The sequence below is a fragment of the Notolepis coatsorum genome, assembly GCF_963971535.1.
Source record: "Notolepis coatsorum genome assembly, chromosome: 2".
NCBI classification, from domain to species: Eukaryota; Metazoa; Chordata; class Actinopteri; order Aulopiformes; family Paralepididae; genus Notolepis; species Notolepis coatsorum.
The window spans coordinates 154,050,484-154,072,983 of NC_140166.1; the positions used below are offsets into that span (position 1 = coordinate 154,050,484).

Sequence of the window (22,500 nt, forward strand, 5' to 3'; positions counted from 1 at the left end):
GGAAGTACAGGCTACAGCTTCCGCTTTCGACAAAACAATATAGAAATGTGTGAAGTGCACAATATGTCCTCGTTTAAGCCACTGCAACGGCTTTGCCTGAAGAATTTACTACATGACGGGGACGTTTCTAGCTGGTTTGCCGACAGGATTCGGGAAAAGTTTGGTCCGTTCGGAGGCAGCTTCCAGGGGAAGTACATACACCGGAAATTCTACCCCATAGACACTTTCAGCAGTAGTTCTTTACCAGGCTTTATCTCACGGAGGACGGTGCCCTTGCGACATAGTGTCACAGATAGCGGAAGAGGAGGAGAATTCAGACTGAAATAGTCGGTATCCTTATATACACACAGTCTCATGGCACCCATCCAGACAATTACCAGACGGCCACTCTACCTCCTGAGCCACTGTCGCTCAGGAGGTAGAACGGTCAGTAATCTTCATTTTAGCCAGAGGCTACAGCCAAAAAAAGAAGAATCTTCTGGAGCCAGAGAGTGGGGACTGTGCACCGCAGAGCTCCACACACTCACGAGGAGCCTAGCGCTACCATCCGTCAGTGTTCCAACGCAAACTTACAGTGATTGAAATGTGTATCCGTTTCTTCTGGCACCAGAGGAGGGCGGGCATTGCAGAGCTCCCGTCTATAGAGTAGGCAGCGAAGACTACATTATTATTGATCCATATCAGAGAACACTTCTGGCCAGTTAGCTTACCAGACGACTTGATTTGTGTGTGTTCTCGTCATAGGGATGTGCAATGCCAAATGCACCTCGAATGCTAGTTGCCAAATGGCTGAGTTATTCAGTGGACAGACACTTTCTCAAGTGGCCATCAGACAGTCTCTTAGCCACTTAGCTAGGGATGTCTCTATCATGTAGTTCAGTGGGCAACGTCTCAGCCAATGTGATTTAGTAGTATCTCAAATCTTCCAAACCGGAAAATAAAACCCCACAAGTGACCACCTTTGTTCATTTAAGCAAAGCGGCTACTTGATCCAGAGTGGCTAGATAATTGGTTGGACAAGATGGACCAAGAGAGGCCTTTTCACAGAAATGTAATAATTTGATGCCTGATTACTGGATCTGTCGCGGTGGAACAGTAATGTTTTTATGCTTTTCCGATGTTTGACCTGGCTATACCACTGCACACCGGTTTGAAAGTGGTTACCAGTGGTCACAGGTAGCCACATTGGGAGAACGAGAACTAAAGTCTCCAGGTCATCATCATCATCATCATCATCTTCCCTATTTTCCCACTACAGTGACTCCACGCCACTGGAGTCATAATTTTGGTTTGTAGCAAATCTTTATACCTCGGATGCCCTTCCTTACAGGTAACCCCATTGTCGGTGAGGACCTAGCCTTTGAGTATTCCTACACACACAAGGCAGTGCGGTTTTCTTTCAGGTTTTCTCCCTTAGCCTTTGCGTATCCCTACGCACACACACAAGGCAGTGCGGCACCCTGTATCCCTAGGTAGGATGCTAGAGAGGGTACTAACACTTGCCCAAGTCCTAACAAATCTTTTTGTGTAGGAACATGAACGGTGCCACCAGTGATTTGCAATTGAAACAGCTGTCCTGTCGTGATTTGTCCTATAGCTGGTTAACAACTGGGGTTAGTTTTGTCCTTGAAGTGTTTGCAATTTAAAAATCACGACAGTAATGACATCAATGTGTGTGTTTCGATCTGGAGATTACTGTACATACACATTTTTAAAAGGGCTATAAACCATAAACCTACGACAATATGGCCAATAATAATAATAAGTAGTAGTAGAGTACATACTACATAGGCTTATGTGAAGTGACGCCCACGACCATGTACTCGCTCCAAGGACACTATCTCACCAAAAAGCCCGGGAAGCTACCTTTTGAAGCAACAGACAACTGGAGAGTTCGTATATCGGCAGGTTACGACCGGAATCTAACAATCACATGCCGTGTTTGCTCCTCCCCTAGGCCCCCTCACCTAACTCCCTCCTTCTCCCCCTTTCTTCACTCTCTCCCTCTTTTAATTTTAATTTTTTAATTTATTTATAGCCAATGTGCATTTACATTAACACTTCAGTGCCACCAGGTGGCGCCAGAGTTAGCGCTTGAATGCGACCATCCACTTTAATGTTAACGTTAATATCGCCTAATCTATGTTTTAATTATGGCTATGTGTCTAATCTGCCCGTCGCTTATCAAATAATCATTTCCAGTCAGTGCTGTCAAGGCAGATTGGTTTTTTATCGCTTCATTTCCGTTTGAGAGCATTTTGAAAAGCACCCGTTTTGAGGTAAAAACAGCCCATTCTGGGCCATTCTGTGATAATCGTCTTTTACTGAATATGCCAGAACGTTGATATTTGTCAGCCTATTTATGAATCGTTTGCAAATAAACGCTAGATGATCAATATTATACGTACACGCACGCCCATTCGAGCCGCGCGCTGATAATAGCCGTGTTCATTTCCTCATGGATTTTACAGTGAAACCGATAGAGGACATTTGACAAAACAGCTTATATCTTCATCAAAATGAGTCTGATTATCCTAACACTGATAACATAGATTCCTTACCTGACATCAGATGGTATCCAACTGGTATATTCCAATTCCTGATCACCATTCGAAAAATCGATAAGTGTATAGATCTAACGTGATACAGTAGAATTCATGATCCGCGGCGCTCAGAGGATCCATAATGAACTGTGGTAACCCCGGCTGCATCAGTGGACTGGAAAATGTGGAGTACAGGATTTTTTTCCCCATCCATTTTCATTGAGTCCATTCCAAAATCCCTTATGTCATCTGGGAGACGATAGGGGCGCTTTTTTCACATCTGATCGCCGGCGGCTCTTGGGTAGACTAGGGTAGGCTTGCGTGATGCAATATGATTTTAGATCGCTAAAAAATATATAATTCCGAGAAATCTTGTGAGTGGCTTTCAACGTAATATTAATAATTCCGAGAAAACTCGTGAGTGGCATAGAAAGTGTTGATCATTGTTACAAATATGAAAATATGTTTGCATCAGATTTAGCAGAAGCTCATTTCCATCTGTAGTCTACCCAAAACACATGAAATACAAAGTGGCAAGAGTTCAAAATATATCACTCTCTCTCCCTTTCTCTTTTTCCCTCTCTCTCTTTCCTTCTCTCTCCCTTATTTATTGTTGTCCTTGTATACTATTGCTATTGTCATTTTGTATGTTATTTACTTGTATGCATGTACATAACCTTGTTACAGCCTCCCCCCAAGGCCTTTGCTTTTTCATCAGGCTGCTTTTGTATATAAGAAGTTGTTCTTAATTGCTTGGCTGGGTAAATAAAGGTTAAATAATTTTTTTATCTTATTTTTTAAATGTCCTCTCCCCCCTTGATGAAGGGAACGGATGGCGACCGGTCCGTGCGTTCAGAATTATTCACAATCAATTAGTCATGAGGCTGGAGAGAGAGAGCCTGGAACGGAATCCCGCTGGGCAATAAAGAGAGTGCGGCTCTCCCTCCTCTACGGACCTTCCCGCGAGGGAGGTCAATGCCCGGCACAACCCACCCCCCCCCCCCCCCCTCTACCAGCCGCACCTGACTCCTCGAAGTCCTGGTTGGCCGTGTTCCACGAGTCTCTGATGTTCAGCAGGCTGGCCTGCAGGGCGCGCATGTCCACCACCGGGCAGTTGCACTGGGGGTAGTCGGGATGGCAGTGGCACCAGCAGTTGTTGTCCCGGCATACAAACTGGCCCTCCTCGTTGCAGCCGATGTAACTGAGGGCCGCCTGCACGAACCTGGCCCTCAGGTATGCCGGCAGAATGGCCTGGAGTCCTGCGGCAAGGGCACACAGCGGGGAGGACAAGAGGACAAGCGGTGTTACATGAATAAATAAAACGGGGTGGTGGGGCGCGACTGCAGTACTGTAGCCCGGCCGTATAATGATGAGTCCATTATGAGCGGCGGATGCTAATTCGCGCGGAAAGGTCGGCGAGGATTTATTTATTTATATATATTTTCTTCTTCTGCTAAACTTTCGTCGTACGCCTCGGCTTCTCGCGACAGCATACACTTCCGATTCTAAGTTTAAAGTCATTTGAAAGTTGTATTTTCGCTGCACGTTTCTGGTACCCCATGGGGGTTACATGGTAAATGTAATTGTCTGGGATGCACTATATAACTCTGCAGCATTTCATGGCAAAATGAAAGACTGATTGGGGCTAAATTCTTTCTGACACCCCTGTGTTGCTGTTAGAGCCTTTGCCCGGATAATAGACCATCGGATAATATGAATATCATCAGAAATTGGGTGGGTTCAATTATGGATGGCCAACCTTGCAAATGAATCTTGTTCTCTGGGCTCTGGACCAGAACGGAGCTGACAGAGTCGAGGTTGTCATAGTTACTGCATCCGAGAGGGCCTGTCCTTGTTTCCGTCACCTATAGGGAAACAACAAGAGAAGATGACAATGAGTCCTCCGTACACCAGGAAACCCTCTGAGGTCATTAAATATGCAGGGAGTGGGATGGCGAGAGAGAGAGAGAGAGAGAGAGAGAGAGAGAGAGAGAGAGAGAGAGAGAGAGAGAGAGAGATAGAGAGAGAGAGAGAGAGAGAGAGAGATAGAGAGAGAGAGAGAGAGAGAGAGAGAGAGAGAGAGAGAGAGAGAGAGAGAGAGAGAGAGAGAGAGAGAGAGAGAGAGAGAGAGAGAGAGAGAGAGGTTAACAATATTCTTCCCCATCCCTCTATCTCCTCTTCAAGGGAACAAAATATATGACACATTATTTAGACGCGTTTGTGTTTGCACAAATCACATCTGGGCTAATGACTTCGTAAACTAGAGAGGGGAAAATTGAGTTGGGAGTTGGGGGCTTTAATAGGGGGCGTATCGAGGATACGTGATCTGTCAACCTCAGATCTAATCCCTCTCTACAATGTGTTTACCCATTATTACACACACACCCATTGATACCCATGACATGCTCAGATCCATTGTGATGCTGCCGCCGCCAGCGTCCACAGCGATTAGATATACTCTTGAGTAAACATCTAATTGCGCTGTGCAATGTCACTGCGATTTTCGATTCCACGATGCATTTGCATAGAGTACGCGCAGGCAATGTCACAATGTCATTGCGGAAACAGTACGGAGGGCGACCCCTGCGCCGCACCTAGCATACAGAGTTGATTCTGAGTTCTGGAATGTTCATTATCACGAGGTACCCGGCGAACGTGAAGATACTAAAAAGGACATGCAGTAAATTACCTATATTAAGCCCTCATTAAGCAGGAACTGGAGTGCTTTGAGTAGCTCAGGGGTCAAAGCGAGGACTGTTTCTATGCAAAACAATGATGACATTATGCTGCATGAATGTGCAATGCAATGAGGGGGGGACTTGAATGAAAACAGAATAGCTTTTGAGAAATGTGTGTGAAAATAAGTCCTACTCCTTTTACGTATTGAGAAAGGAGCGATGACATGAGAGTCTCAAACACACATCACTTGGATTCACCCAGCGGTACCGCCGGCTTGGTCAGTCGTCCCTACTAACACAATTGGCAGTGTTAGCGGGTGGGAAGCCGGTGGAGTATGTGTCCTGGTCGTTGTAAACTGAATGAATGAAAACTTTATTTAACAGATTGCAGAATGGGTACAATACAGTACGGCTCAATACATACAATTGTTAAGGGGATGCAGACCTGAGAAAGACGTTTGTCTTGTTTCCATCAGGGTCCCCCATTTTCAATTCATATAGACATATATGACATACATGACATACAGATAGTCAGTACTGCTACATCTATACATTTATGACATACCAGATTTGCAAATACAGTACTGTTTGTGATACAGAAGGAGTCAAGAAAAGGGAGTATATACATTTGATGTAGAAACTGTACATTGGAGGAGGTTGGGTGGGGGGGGTTGGGTACATTGGGATATTGACAACCATACTGGGTAATTTACATTGGAGGTGGTTGGGGGGGGGGGGGGGGCGGGGGGCACACTGTATAAACAAGTAACACTGTACATTGAGGGGGGGGGGGGGAGGAGACACTGTACAAACAAACACAATTGTACATTGAACTATTGACAAAACCATACTAGGTAAATGACTGTACATTGGAGGGGGTTGGGTTAGGATATTTACAGGTGTTGAATTGCAGTCTCCCGTAGGTGTCCCTTGAGAGAGGTTTTGAAAGTGGGTAGTGATCCACATTCCTTTACAGCTTTGGGTAGGGCGTTCCACATTGATGTGGCATAATTGCGAAACGTGTTTAGTCCCTTATTTGAGCCGAATCTGGGTTTAACATGATTTGTGGAGCTCCCTCTGGTGTTGTGATCGTGGTATTCACTGACCTTTGGGAAGTATTTTGACATGTACATGGGTACCTTGGTCGTGTAGTGTATCTTGTAGACCAGGCCCATTGCAAGTTGTTGTACTCTGTCGTCTACTCTAAGCCATCCTAGGTTGTCAAAGTGGGCAGGGGTGAGGTGGGTTCTAGGAGTAAGGTCAAGCAGTAGTCTGACCAGTTTGTTTTGAGATGTTTGTAATTTTGTTTTTAGCGCCTTTGAGGTGCTTTGGTACCATGAGGTGCAAGCATAGTCGTAGTACCCCTGAATGAGTGCTCCTGCCAGAGTCTTCAGGGTGTTCTTGTTTACCAGAGAGGAGATCCGGTACAAGAATCGAGTTCGTTGGTTGACTTTTTTTATTACATTGGATGCCATTTTGTCACAGGAGAGATTAGCCTCTAGGATGGAACCCAGGTAGGTAATTTCATCTTTCCTTGTGACAATATTGTCACCCACTGTAACTGAGAAGCCGTCGGTCTTGCTGAGTTTGTTATTTGAACCGAAGAGAATGGACTCTGTTTTGCCCATGTGTAATGATAGTTTGTTATCAGCGAGCCATATGCAGATTCTGCCTAGTTCCGAGCTGAGGGTTTTTTCAACCTGTAACTTGTTCTTGTCAGAGACCAGCAGGGCTGAGTCGTCCGCAAACAGGAACAAGTTGCAGTCACAAGCTGACGACATGTCATTTGCATAAATTAGGAACAGTAGCGGTCCTAGTATGCTTCCTTGTGGAACACCACAGCTCACTGTGAGGGGGGGGATAGGGTACCGTTTACCTCCACCATCTGTTCCCTCCCCTCAAGGTAGGATTGCATCCAGCTCACTGATAGACTATCAAAACCAATTGCTTTTAGCTTGTCAATCAGAATGGAGTGATTGACCGTGACAAAGGCCTTTTGTAGGTCCAGCATGACCATGCCGCAGTATTTGCCTGCGTCCACCTCTTGTTTGATGTGGTCATTCAAATAGAGAAGGCATGTGTCAGTGGAGTGGGATGTTCTGAAGCCAGATTGGAATTCGTAGATTCGATTTTTTTCCGCTAGGTACTTTTCGACCTGTTCGTAGAAAATTTTTTCCATGACTTTCGAGATGGAGGTGAGAATAGAAACAGGGCGGTAGTTGCCTGGGTCTAATTCGCTGCCCTTTTTGTGCAGAGGGGTCACCCTCGCAATTTTGAAGTCCTTGGGGACGTGTCCCTGTTTTATGGAGAGGTTTATTATGTGTGTGATGATTGGTGTGATGGCGGCTGCTGAGTCTCTGAGGAATTTGGAGGGGATGTTGTCATGGCCAGTGGCCTTGTTAGGTTGGAGGGCGCTCAGTTTATTGAGTACCTCATCTGTTGTTACCATTTCCAGCTTGAAGTCGTCCTTGCGGACCCCTAGGTTTTTGTAGTAAGCTACTATGTGTTCTACCCCATAAAGCCCTGAGTGGGAGGGTAGTTTGTTTACCAGTGTTGTGGCTATGTTTGTGAAGAAAATGTTTAAGTAATTGGCTACATCCAGCTTGTCTGTGATGAGCGTGTTGTCCGTTTTTATGTTTATGTTTGAGAATCTGGTTTTAAGTTTTTTACTGTATCCTAGTTGATTATTGAGTAATTTCCAAAGTTCACATGGTTTGTTTTTGTTTTCCTCAGTTTTGTCATTGATGAAATTCTTTTTTGCAGTTTTGATCATGGAGTTTACGTCGTTTCTTAGTCTGTTTCTTTCTAGTTTGAGTTCAGTCACGTGGGCTTGGAGTTCACTGCTCGTGCTTTTAGTAAGCTTTGACTGACTTTTACGAAACTCAGAGCATTTTTTGTCTCTGGTTTTCATAGCGGCCAGTATTTCGGAGTGCATCCACGGCTCAACGCGATTTTTTACCCTGGTGGTTCTTAGGGGGGCCATGTCGTTTAGTATAGCTGAGAATTTGGTTTTGAAACCAAGCCATGTTTCGTCAACCAGTGTACCATTGAGTTCATCTGACCAGTCCAGACTCTCCAGTTCAAGGTTGAAGGCCTCGCTAGAGTAGGTTTTGAGGTCTCTAGATGTGACTGTTTTGTGGCAGCCAGCCTTTTGTTTTAGTTTTTTTCGGGTACAGAATATCATATAATGATCACTTAACCCACATGCTATAACCCCTTTATTTGAGATCTTGGACTTGTCGGAGGTCAGAATGAGGTCAATGGTAGTCTGAGTTGATTCACATACACGTGTGGGTTGGGTGATTAGCTGGCTGAGGCCATGCAGATCACAAAACCTACTGAAGGCCTTGAAGACGGGTGCATCTTTTCGTTGCATATCCGTGTTCCAGTCTCCAATAAGAATTTTGTCTACATCCTCAACTCCAGCTAAACACCCATCCAGTGTATCATAAAAGCCACTATGATCTGGCGGCCTGTAGACTGTGCCAACCAGTAGGGATTTCGCCCTTTCGAATAGGATTTCCACCCATACAGTTTCTGCGCCTCCTATCGGTCGGTCGGGGCGCTTGTTCAGCAGAGAGGGGATCTGGGGGAAATAGCGTGAACCTAAGTTACGTTCTCCCAGGGTGACTTGTTTTGAAATGACACCAGCCCTTTGCTTTCATTGGGATGTGATTTTATGTTGAGTAACATTATGAGTCACTGCATTTTTTGCAGAACTCTAGACTAACTTTCCCACTAGTGGCACTGCATTCAACTTCCTCAGTAGGTGGTACCAACTCAAGATATATCTATCCACATCTTGTCTGTACATACCTACATCTTTTTTACACATCTGTAGATACTATATCTATATCTGTACATATCCGTTACCGACTTTTACTAGTTACGCTACTGACCAGTATGACTACTACCATAATGTCTTTATACCTGTATCACTGTACTGTAATGTGGAGGCCTACATGCACCTGATTAGCACTATAACTCAGTAGTACTAATGTATATATGTTATACCCAGTTTAATCACCTGTACATTGTATATAGCTATTTTGTTTACTGTTACATTTGCACTCTGGTTGGATTCCGTATTTCCGTACTTACTGTACTTGCGCTGTATATTGACAATACATTTTAATCTAATCTAAGATTTGGTCGCCTTTTTTATTTTTTTTTATCCACTTTTTCTCCCATTTTCTATATTTTCTCCCATCCCAATTTCGTATCGTCCAATTCAACCCTCCCCTGTCTTTGAACGCTGTTTCATGCCTCCCACAAGCCGGCTGCAATGTGGACTAAGTCATACATAGCACGAGTCCCCTCCGATACTTGAGGTATTACTATCGCTATTAGCTCTATCTTTAATTTTTCAAAATGTACAGTTGCTATTGCATGCACTCATCTGTGTTTCACCACACACATGAGTGCATGCTTACCAACTGTCCGTCTGCAACACTACTATCACCGACATCTAAGAAGGGAGATCCCCCCTTGAACGGCCCTTCTAAGGTTTCTCTCCTCCACATTGCCTGTGGAGCTTTTTTTCCCTATTGTTAGGTTTTAGTGAGTTTTTCCTTACCTTCGCGTGGGGTATGTCTGGGAGTGCTTGCATTCTTTCATTTATTTGCATTCATCTAAAAAATGTTTGGACCCTATGGTGTTCTTGTTCTGTTCTTGACTTATTGTTATGTTGTCTTCTTGACTTGTTTAAAGAAGACCTGTACGGCCCATGGGGACATTAATGTGTGTTGTCGGGCCCTATAAATAAATTTGATTTGATTTGATTTAGGTAACAGCAGTCGCATCTTTCCACCTGCGCGGCTCGATATTTCAGCGTCGGGGGTCTGGGCTTTGGAGGGGCCCCGCCCCCGTCGCTTCCTGATTCTACTGCGCAGGCGCACCAACCGACCTGTAGGCGTCGCTGTCCACAATGCCCGATCCCCACCCATCAGTTTCCCTCCCCCTAATACTGCCAATGTGTATTAGTGCGGACGACCAGCTAAACTGAAAGCAATGTGGAGCGCTGGGCTCGAACAGGGAGCTAATCTGTTTGAGCCCAGCCTCCAGTATTCATGGTGAGCGCCTTGCCCACTGCACCACGTAGCCGCCCAGATTTGGTCGCCTTTTTAACCCTTTCACCGCAGCACTACCAAAACGGTTAACCTTTTCACTGCGTCGTGTGGCAGTGAAAGGGTTAAAGAACTGGTCGCATATGCAATCTTTTGAGAGGGGAGTGAGTGTTCATAGTTGATATGGTGGCACTGGTGCGATTGGGGAGGGAAACACAACTAAGCCATCTGACAACGTCGGGTCTAGTTAAAATCACAAGTCAATCATCCTCAACAAAAGCTATGATTTAGAGCATAATGCACTGTATATCTAGGCTCTTCTGGCACATGGGGGAAGACAAAGTGCCAGCCAGGAGGCAAATCCATCTCCCTCCTTGTCACCCGGCGAATTATTGCATACACCACAGAGGCTTCTTTTAATGTTTTCCCAACGGTCCAATAAAAGTAACTACCGTACATCGCAGGAGTAGATTAATGGCAGTGGCCGTGGTTTCCAGCCAGCGAGGAAAAGAGGGACACTCCCTCTGCGTGCAGGAAAGTTCTCGCTCCTGTGATGTCTACTTTAAAGTGTAGGGGATGCAATATAGGAAGTGACCTTTTTATTATCTATTATAATATGGCCGGTATTTGTCTCCCCACCACAGTCGGGACAGCGGAAACGCGGGCGGTTTTCCACCGTCGGCTAAAAACATCCGTCTTCGAACAATATCTCAAATATATATATGTAACGGATGGTATCGTGAAGCACAGTCAAGAAGGGCTGGGGTGAGTAGCGGTGCCAGGATGGTATCGTGCAGCACAGTCACGGAGGGCTGGGGTGAGTAGCGGTGCTATGGGTTAAACTCACTCTCACATCCTCAAAAGACGCATAGACACGGTACAAAGAAGTGAATTCACTTCTTGGTATAGCGGTCTGTGTTGTTGCCTGCGGCGTGGGAGACCGGGGTTCGAAACTCCCTCGGGGCATAGAAGTTTGAGGTGACATTGTCACAACCGTTACAATGGTGCCGACTGACCCGGATGCCTTGGGTGGAGTGGAGTGAGTTTAAGGAGGGTGAGTGTAACGGATGGTATCGTGAAGCGCAGTCAAGAAGGGCTGGGGTGAGTAGCGGTGCCAGGATGGTATCGTGAAGCACAGTCACGAAGGGCTAGGGTGAGTAGCGGTGCTATGGGTTAAACTCACTCTCACATCCTCAAAAGATACATAGACACGGTACAAAGATGTTGTTGCCTGCGGCGTGGGAGAGCGGGGTTCTAAACTACCTCGGGGCATCGACGTTTGAGGTGACGTTACATATATATATATATTTTTTTTTTACAAACTTTCTTACTGTCTTTTTACTATTATTTTCTTACTTATTAAAAAGAAGAAAAACATATATATGTACCCTATTACTATGCTGCTATACTACTACCTATCAGAATCAGAAAGGTCTTTATTGCCAATACAAGTAGTTTACACATACAAGGAATTAGATTTGGTCATTTTTGAGCGACATTAACGGACAGACAATTATGGTAGAATAAGATAAAATGGAATATTCAACACACAATTCAAATAGAAGCACAATAGAATACAATATAATTATGAAATAAGATAAACCAGGGCTGTACAATTGTGCACGATGTGATCAAGTATATACACTAAATGCTAATATGTCTACTATGCACTCAGAGTGTAACACTCAAGTTTTACACTATTTGACGAACAATGCCACTGATAGTTGGGTCATCTGTGGCACTTCCGTGACTGTGGAGAGCAAAGGTCCGTTTCTCAATGGATTTGTCCTCTAGGAGGGTTAATAAACAAATTTAGCCGGGGTGTAAGGTTAAAAAAGCCGGAGACATTTTGTGAGAGACAAAAATCCAAAATGACTGCCGTGGAAATGTACTTTTGAATGGTTTGACCTACAATGATGCACAATACATTTAGAGAGAGTTTCAGAGCTTATTTTGGCCAATCACTACATGCATTTGTCATGTTATATTTATATCTCCTCTTCAGCTGTGCTTAAGCAAGCCATGCAGGCGACGCAAAGACAACGAAAGTAAAAATGCTCAGTGTTCAAGATCTGAAATGCCTGCTCAGTGTGCTTTATGTGATGAAGAGGCAGAGGGACCGTTACCAAAGCACTTTCGTCCGTCAGTGGGTGGGCCTCTCCATGACAAAACTAAATGTGTGTGGTGTATGCAAGGTACGGACATGAGGCACCCGAACAGGAAGCAATGCAAGCTGTTAAAAGTCAACACACAGTCAGCATGACGCTCCTTCAAGCGCCCCACAATCCTCATAGAAGATGGGGAGCTCAGGGATCGTCTCACATGACTAATTGAGTCAACGATAGCACTCTCAGATCCTAATTTCAACGTGAATCTTATTGTTCGTTTTGAGTTGACCTTTAAATTCAGCTCAAGCAACTAACCTTGCTAGCTTTGCATACAGAATACTATTTTATGTTAGGCTAATAGTGCAAAATAATTTTTGGTTCATTAAGAAAATGTGATGGGATGGCCTGGACACCATTATTCTCAGTAGCTCACTACCCTATTTAATGGAAAACCGCAAATCAGCAACTGTTGTTTACACACAAACATTGACTTTATTGACCTCAGAGATTACTTCTGTGTACTGTGAAGCAGAGCTTTCATTAGAACCTAATATGAACGCTCTGTGGCGATTTTGAAATAGGTCAAATCATTATATACACACCATGCATTCCTTGACCAAAATAAACTCTGAAAACCATGGTTTGTTGTAGGTCAAACCATTAAAAAGTTAATTTCCACGGCAGCCATTTTGGATTTTGGTCTCTCACAAAATGTACCCGCCTTTTTTCTTTTTTAATACATCCCAGCTAAACATTTTTATTAACCCTCCTAGATGACAAATCCAACACTTTGTGAAGGTATTTGACTCACAGTGATGTAGACATCCCAGTCTCATTATTCACGAATGCCTCCTCTATAGCTTGCCGTGTCGACAGATTAGACCAAATTGACAAAGACTAAAACCCTAAAAAAATATCTGTATTTTCTTTTTATAATTTTTTGTTGTTTGTTTTGTTAAGTACATTATATTGTTTCAGTTCGTTTAAAAAAAATTGGTCTAGTTAAAACATTTAAATATACATTTATTTATATTCATAATTTCATATTTTATTTTATTTAAAATGTTTTTTTCACACCTAGTTTTAGTTGATTTTGTTTAGTTTTAGTTAACTATAACAACCATGATCCACTGCCAGTATTTCCATATATATATATATATATATATATATATATATATATATATATATATATATATATATATATATATATATATAGACAAAATATATATATATTTTTTTTGTGTGTCAACGCAATTAATTAAAATCCGAACCGCTTCTATAGGACCTGCAGATTAATTTATAACACAGACAGATGTCCAAATTTAAGGGGGAAAATTGACCAAATGCATATCTAAAGACGACTTTTCCCATGCATAGCAATGAGACCATCTGCAACAAGAGCCCAGCGGAGCGGAGCATGTGTGCAGTTGTGCAGTTAGTCCCTTCTATAAAAAATGGACTGGAAAGAAAAATCGTTTTGCTCTTTAATATGTTCAAATATGTTGTGTGGAGAGGGGGGGGGGGGGGGGGGGCGTATTGTAAAAAAAAAAAGAGAGAGAGTGATTGAAAAAAGATGTATTAAAACGTGGGATGTAAATGAGATGGATTGGGTTTTGGGGGTGTGTGTGGGTGCGGACAAGGTATTAATATGCCATAATTGAGTGCAATAGAATCGTGCTGACTGGGTAAGAAAATCCAACAGCTGCATTTAATGGGATCAGTAATTGCACTTAAAGGCTTTCCTGGAATAAGCAGTTTGTGTCGACTGCTCATGTGAGGTACGTGACTTGTATATATCATCATCTCCAATCTACAGGACGACTTCATACAGTAGTATGTCTGAACTCCACTGTCTGTACTCCAGGCTCCGTTACAACATACTGTACTAGCTCTAAACTCTGTTTCCTGCACTGCAGGCTCCATTACAACATACTGTACGACCTCTGAACTCTGTTTCCTGTACTCCAGGCTCTGTTACACCATACTGTATGACCTCTGAACTCTGTTTCCTGTACTCCAGGCTCTGTTACACAGTACTGTACGACCTCTGAACTCGGTTTCCTGTACTCCAGGCTCTGTTACACCATACTGTTAGCCATACTGTACGAGCTCTAAACTCTGTTTCCTGTACTGCAGGCTCCGTTACAACATACTGTACAAGCTCTGAAGCTCACAAAAAATGCAAGACTTATTTCCATTGTGATCCTTGGTCTCAGACAGATAAGCAATACAAAACATGACCACAAATAACAATATGACAAACTACATAGACATGTTCATTTTAAGTGCAGTACAAACGTAGCCACAGACAACAATGTAACATTTTCATATATTTTTAAAAAATAGTTTTTAACATTGTCGAGGAGCCATGATTTAAATATTTTTTTTAAATTGTGTCGGCTACTAATACATTTTAACTGTGAAGGTAGCAAATTCCAATTGGTGGCTCCCAGAATTTAAAAGAACATTTGCCCATATTTGTTTTGAACCTTGGAATACACAGGTCGGCAATGCTGGCTCTGGTGTTATGGGTATGCATGTCCCTATTCCACTGAAAATAATTTGTGAGATAATTGGGGGCCCTATTGTTATAAATGTTGTGAACTATATTAAGCTGAAGTTGAACGGATCTGGCTTCCAACAACTGGAAGTGTTGTTTGCACACATGTTTGCCCACATGTGCTATAGCTTATGTGCAATTGAAGTAAAAATGATCAGCAATCCATTTCTTGTTACTGACGTCCTTGCCATCGATCTGCAGTGAAATGCAGGGGCTGGAATCATTGGTAAGTTTAGTCGTGCATCCACATTTTTTAAGCATTTTCCACAGTGTTTGTGGGTTATCCTGATTTTCCAGGATTTGTTCTGAAAAATAATTGGATTTAGCTTCTCGGACTTTGAACTGGAGCGAGTTTCTGAGGTCTTTAAAAATAGAGAAGTTGGCTTGGTCACCCGATTGCTTAAAAAGAGAAAGGGCTTTGTCCCTGGCACTAATGGCATCAAAAATCACCTTATTGAACCACGGGTGAGATCTCTGCTTAACTCTAATAGTTCTACAAGGGGCTACTGCATCTATGGCAGCAGCAGACAAGGATTTTAAATGAACCCAGGCCTGATTAACATTGTCCGTGCCTGTAACAGAAGACCAGTTCAATTTACTAATTTCCTTATACTAAAACTAGCAACTGTGTAGTGTTTGAAGGATCTGGCTTTGGTGGTTTTATTGGAGTAAAAAATTTATCTAAAATAAATTATAGCCATGTACAATAATACTGTATATATTTATATTTACCGTATATATTTTTATCTACATCTGCCTGAATATACCTGCATATGATATTTTTTACATACCTGTATATACTATATATATATATATGACTAATTATACCTCTATATAAGTATGACTTACTACCACAGTGTTTTTATACCTGTATCACTGTACATAATACTATAACACTGTAATTGCATCTGATTATCATTATTACTCAGTAGTACACTATACTGTTACATTTGCACTCTGGTTAGATGCCAAACTCTTTTCGTTATACTACTTGTGCTGTTTAATGACAATACAATTGCATCTAATCTAACCTAACACATATTTCGCGTACTCACTATTGTAGATCTTTGCATTCTTTCAGATTCAGGCGAAACGTCCTATGTAGTGTTGTGATATACATTTGAACCTCAAGGAAAAGGAAAAATTGTGTATGACACAGTACATAATTACATATATCTTTAGAACTGAATGAATGAAGTGTCCTGAGAGGAAAACTCGATCCATGAATGCTGTGTCAAGCTAGAAATGATCTGTGTCCTACCCTCCCACCATATTTACATTACAAAAGGAAAATGTATATTTCAAGGTTAAAGAGGAACACCACTCAAATTAAAGATCTGAATATGTTATGTCCATGGCCTAAGACAGTTCAATCAATATATGAGCTACTCTCTCCCAAAGCCAGCAACTAAAGAAGTAGTAGAAGAAACATGTGATGTCATCAAGTATAATGTCTGGATCTGCTCCATTGACAATGAATGGGGGGACTGACTTTTTCTTTTTTAATATATCCAAATTAGCTTTATTCTATAACATGTAGTGAAGTGAAGTCAAAACATTCCCCTGGGCGGTCTCAGTGTCATCCACACACATTGAAGGGAAAAAACTGAGAATCATGATTCTAATGCTATATATTCCTACACTATATTCTATTATACTTTACTGTTACATTTGCACTCTGGTTGGATGCCAAACCTCTTTTTGTTGTACTGTACTTTGTGCTGTATGATGACAGTACATTTGAATAAAATCTAATCTAATATAATTAGGGATGCTCGATATTGGCTTTTTTACCGATACCGATATACCGATATTGTCCAACTCTTAATTTCCGATACCGATATCAACCGATACAGATATATGCAGGGTTTCCCACCGAAAAAAACTGAATAATTTCAGGTAATTAACATTACATATCTCTTGTCGTGTAATTAACACAACATTATGCATACTTTGACAATAAATAAAATTATAATTTGTTCTTACGTGCTTGCCTGGGTAAATAAAGGTTAAATAAATGTATTTTTATTTTTTTTTAACCGATACCGATATTTTCTGATATCACATTTTTATGCCAATATCGGCCGATAATATCGGACATCCCTAAATATAATCAAATATATCTTCTAAAATTAAACATTTCTTTTTGACTAAATTCCAAAAAGGATTTCTTTCTCTGTGTTCAGTATTGTAACATGGCTTCAACGTGCTCGTGATCTTGGATCTATAAATCTCATTAACTATGATAGATTGCCAAGATTAGCCATGCAGAACGACTCATACAAGATTCTAACATGAAGGTTAATAACAATCCAGAATCGAATCCATCAAATTGACTAATAATACTAGATAATCGCAATGAAGAGTCCCACCACTAATGTTCCGTGTCAGAGGCAGCAATAGCCTACATTCAAAGTCAAGATTGATCTGTCATTTAATTTAATTTCAAACCATTGTTTCAACTCATGAGACACTGGGCGGTATCCACAAAGAATGGATTGCACGGTGCTAATTGCACCTTTACTTACAATTCATAATGAATTGTAAGTAAGGATGCAATTAGCACCGTGCAATCCATTCTTTGTGGATCCCGCCCAACTTGAGTGTACAGTGATAAAACAGAGGTAGTCCTCATTGGCTCCAAGTCCACACTCACCAAGCACCCCAGTTTCACCCTCACCATAGACAAATCCTTGGTTTCCCCTTCCCCCCAGGTCAAGAGTCTGGGTGTCGTCCTCGACAGCACCCTATCATTCCATTCCCACATTAATAACACCATCAGGTCCGCCTACTTCCACCTTCGCAACATCAACCGCCTCCGCCCTTCACTCACTCCCAACAGCGCCGCAATCCTGGTCCACTCCCTCGTCACTTACCGCTTGGATTATTGCAACTCCCTTCTTTTTGGTCTCCCCCACAAACTCCTCCATAAGCTCCAACTGGTCCAGAACACTGCTGCCCGTATAATAACCAAAACCCCTGTCATCAGTTACATCACCCCCGTCCTATGCCAACTACACTGGCTTCCCATTAAACACGGCATAGACTACAAGATCCTCCTCCATACATTCAAGGCCATCCACAACCTCGCCCCTCCATACCTGTCCGACCTCCTCCACATCAACATTCCCACCCGGTCCCTCAGGTCTGCCTCCTCCATCAACCTGACCGTCCCCCCAGCCCGCCTGTCCACCATGGGGTCAAGAGTCTTCAGCTGCTCTGCCCCCCGCCTCTGGAACTCCCCCGCCCCCGACATCAAGAACATTGACTCCATCATCCCATTTAAAACCCACCTCAAAACCCACCTGTTTAGGCAGGCGTATGTCTGATTGTATTTTTGTCGGATACAATTTTTTTATGGATTGTGATTGTAAATGAACTGTTTTTAAATTGTTGTACAGCGACCTTGAGTGCCTTGAAAGGCGCCTTATAAATAAAATGCATTATTATTATTATTATTATTATTATTATTATTATTATTATTATTATTATTATTATTATTATTATTATTATTATTATTATTATTATTATTATTATTATTATTATTATTATTATTATTATTATTATTATTATTATTATTATTATTATTATTATTATTATTATTATTATTATTATTATTATTATTATTATTATTATTATTATCCTAATTTACAGCGACACCAAGCTTACAAAACAAGATATAGTAGTTTATCAGAAATGTCATACATATAGGCACAATAAATAATAATAAACACTATCAAATCAGCTAAGACAGTTACAAGTCGACACACAGTGGTCGGAGATCATACTTTTAAATGCAGCAAAAGAAGGAAAAACCTTCAGCTTCAGGGTCAGTCAGAGGGCAAACCAGTTAACCTAATTCAGAGCAAACTGGAGGAACCCTAAGAACCAGCCAGTCATTTGAACGTTGTAGAATAGGTTCCAAGATTCCATTCCAATCATCGCCTCTTCAGGTGCCCCTGAGCGTAATATTTTGCAAAGTGCTCAAACATCCACTGCAGTAACAGCCTTTAACGCCACACGACGGGTGCAGGCAGCTGTGAAGCCGCTATCCTTCTCAAAAACGCCAGCCCTTAATATTATCACAGCACTAAGAAGGCAAAGGCATGACGACTGATGAAGATTCATCACTTGCCTCAATCCCACCTAGGAATAATTCCACGAAAGCAGCAGAAAATGCCACTTAGTCAGCCAGTGTTGTCAAACAGTGTGAATAATAATGGACTTTAAAAATCCCCACCATCCCCGGCTGTATGGAATATCATTAATGTTTCATAAGGATCGTTGCTCATTTCAAAATTGCCTTTTTTCATTGCACCTCCCATGAATCGTTTCCATTTTATTTTATCGCAGAGGCAACGGTCGTCGTGCAAATCCACATTTGCATCCGGGATGTGCTTCCGCTTGTTTATTCCTTCTTTGAGGATTTTAAGCAGATGTATTAAAACCACTTCTGTTGCAGTGGCTTACACTCTTAATGTCAACCAGCTGGGGAATAAGCTTATTGGCTAAAGGAGAAGGAGGGACCACAACACAACAAAATAGAACCAGCATCTGAATGAGATTATCTTTTGCCCCCCCCTCGACAGACAACGGTGGAAGCCATTGAATGCCTCCATGGAGGGAAACCTCAGGGGGGAGAAAGAGGGAGTTAATATTGTATGTCTAGCGGCGCATCTTTAGAGCTTTGAGTTTCGCTTTTTACAGAGGGACTGTGTTTTTTTTAATAGGGACAAGGACGTAGGGGGGTAGAACCCGCTTTGCATGCGAGAGGGCGACCATATTTTGTTCTCGAGGAGTTGGTGCTTCTCAGGCGGCGTTAGGGATTAACTCCTAACTCCAAGCAGTCAGATCAAGGAGGAATCACCCGAATCTTCCAAAACTCGGGTAGACGTGGGAGTGTGGCCAGTACTGTAAGCTATTATCTGAAGATAATACATGTTACATGTGCACTCTGCTTGGATGCCAAAACTTATTTCCCTGGTACTGTACTTGACATGGCGTATGATGACGATAATCGAATCTAATCTAATCAGAACATGTCTAACTTCACACAGCGTTCAAGGATCCATGGATCCTCTTGGGACACTTTATTCCTTCAGTTTTGCTTAAATCTGAAAGAGAGCACAAAGACCAACAATAGTGAGTACGCAAAAGACACATGTGTTAGATTAGATTAAATTCAAATGTATTGTCATTATACAGCACAAGTACAGTACGATGAAAATACATTTGGCATCCAAATGTACAAATGTAACAGTGAAGTGCAATAGTAATTAAATTGGGTATAATATAGTATTGTTTTAATCAGATGTATGTACAGAGTTGTATTATTAATATGTATATAGTGAATGATATAGGTATAAAGACACTATGGTAGGAGTCATACTGGCCAGGAGCATAACTAGTAAGAGTAGGTAAGGGATATGTACAGATATAGATATAGTATCAAAGGTAATGCTGTCATACAGAGTTACTGTATATGGGTTATATACAGGTGTATATGTAGGTATATAGAATAATGATATGCAGGTATATTCAGACAGATATGGATATACTGTATATATATATATATATATATATATATATATATATATATATATATATATATATATAAATATATATATATTAAGGCTGTCAAAGTTAACGCGGTATTAACACGTTATCGCCCGATTATATTAACGCCACTATTTTTTTTTCCTCTTTTTTTTTTTTTTTCCTTCACTCAGGTGTATTATTGATGCTCTCATTGATACTATGTTTGTTTCTGAAGTGTGTGTGTGTGTGTGTGTGTGTGTGTGTGTGTGTGTGTGTGTGTGTGTGTGTGTGTGTGTGTGTGTGTGTGTGTGTGTGTGTGTGTGTGTGTGTGTGTGTGTGTGTGTGTGTGTGTGTGTGTGTGTGTGTGTGTGTGTGTGTGTGTGTGTGTGCAGGGGAGGAAATTAGGCCACTTTACTCGCCAATTGCGAGTATTTTTTACGTTTGGCGAGTAATTCATGAAGAGCACTCGCCAGTCTGGCGAGTACTAGTAATTACAAAACAAAACAAAAAAATCATTCTGCAATCTGATGATTCGCTCACTGGCACAAACCGAACTCTGACTCCCCCCTTGATTCCTCCCATTTGCGCCACATAATAATCAGACCATAACCAATGAACATCATCGTTGTACAGATGCGCTCTAAGCTCCTTCAATGAACACTCGTTTTCTAGAAGATGCCGCCCATCTAGGGGAAGTGGACAGACCACTGCGCGCAGACCTACAAACTCCTGCCACCGGCAGCCGGCTTGACAACGTAGACAAACTTACAAAAACACATCAGTGGATGAAAATAATTGCATGTAGAGTCGTCGCTTTCGGATATCAGTGCGGTCTGACATGGGGGCGAACAACAGCACGCGACGCGTCTCCTTCGAGTCGGATGAGAATGACAAGTCAACCAGCATTAGCCGGCTAGCTACCTAGCATGTAACAAGCTACCATAACGCGCATTCAACATAGTGGACGACTATACTGAGCGGCTTTGCTTAAATGCAGCCGAGTGACATTTTATTATTACCGGGTTTTCCCCCACTCGCCCATATGCCCTTCACAACGGTGATGTTGTCATATTTGGCATTCAGAATACACCTGCTGAACCCCTAGCGTTGTCGATTCGGTTCCAATGTATTGTCATCTTACAGCACAAGTACAGTACAACCAGAATACATTTGGCATACAACCAAAGTGCAAATGTAACAAGTCAAGTCAAGTTGTTTTATTTAGCTATTACATTACAGTGCAATGCTTGGTTCTTTCACTGTCCAACTCAGTCCAACCTAAACCAGACCAACCCAGTATTGATTGATTGATTGAAAACTTTATTAACAGATTGCAGAATGGGTACAATACAGTACAGCTCAATACACACAATTGTTAAGGGGATGCAGACCAGAGAAGGATTTTAGTCTTGTTTACATCAGGGTCCCCCATTTCAGTCCTGTTTGCTTAATGCCTTGTCCACTTCCTCCACACTCCAATATGCCCTTCAACCCTGCTCCTGTCAAACCTGCTCTTTCCATTCCCTCCATCATGTCCCCCCTTTCTGATGAATATTTCCTGCACTTAAGAGTCAGACACACATTCCTAGTAGTTGAGCTGTGATGAATGAATGAATGAAAACTTTATTTAACAGATTGCAGAATGGGTACAGTACAGTACGGCTCAATACATGCAATTGTTAAGGGGATGCAGACCAGAGAAAGACTTGTCTTGTTTACATCAGGGTCCCCCATTTTCAATTAATTTTCAATTCATCATTCAGTATAACCTAGACCAGCCCAACCCAGCATCTTTCACTGCCCAGTTCAGCCCAACCCAGTCCAGAATAGTTCCCTCTTTCATGTTAATATGTGATTTAATGATGTAATATTTTGAAGAGTAGAGACAGTGTGATTAATTTACTATGATTGAAATTCAATTTAGACAAAGACGTACAAAGAAGTAATTATCACAATTAGCGATTTTTTTTGTGTGGTAAAAAATCTGTTTGTCTGGTAAAAAAAATC

General features: G+C 41.9%; 1 pseudogene across 1 annotated transcript in view; it reads right to left on the bottom strand.

Annotated features, from left to right (window-relative positions):
• Positions 1-22,500, bottom strand: part of LOC311223577 (BMP/retinoic acid-inducible neural-specific protein 3-like) — a 262,252-nt pseudogene that overhangs the window by 25,337 nt on the left and 214,415 nt on the right. Inside the window, exons 4-5 of the transcript in view lie at positions 4,303-4,408; positions 3,571-3,802 (exon numbers count right to left, since the gene is read on the bottom strand). The product of the transcript in view is annotated as a BMP/retinoic acid-inducible neural-specific protein 3-like (transcript). The remainder of the gene's footprint in view (positions 1-3,570; positions 3,803-4,302; positions 4,409-22,500) is intronic.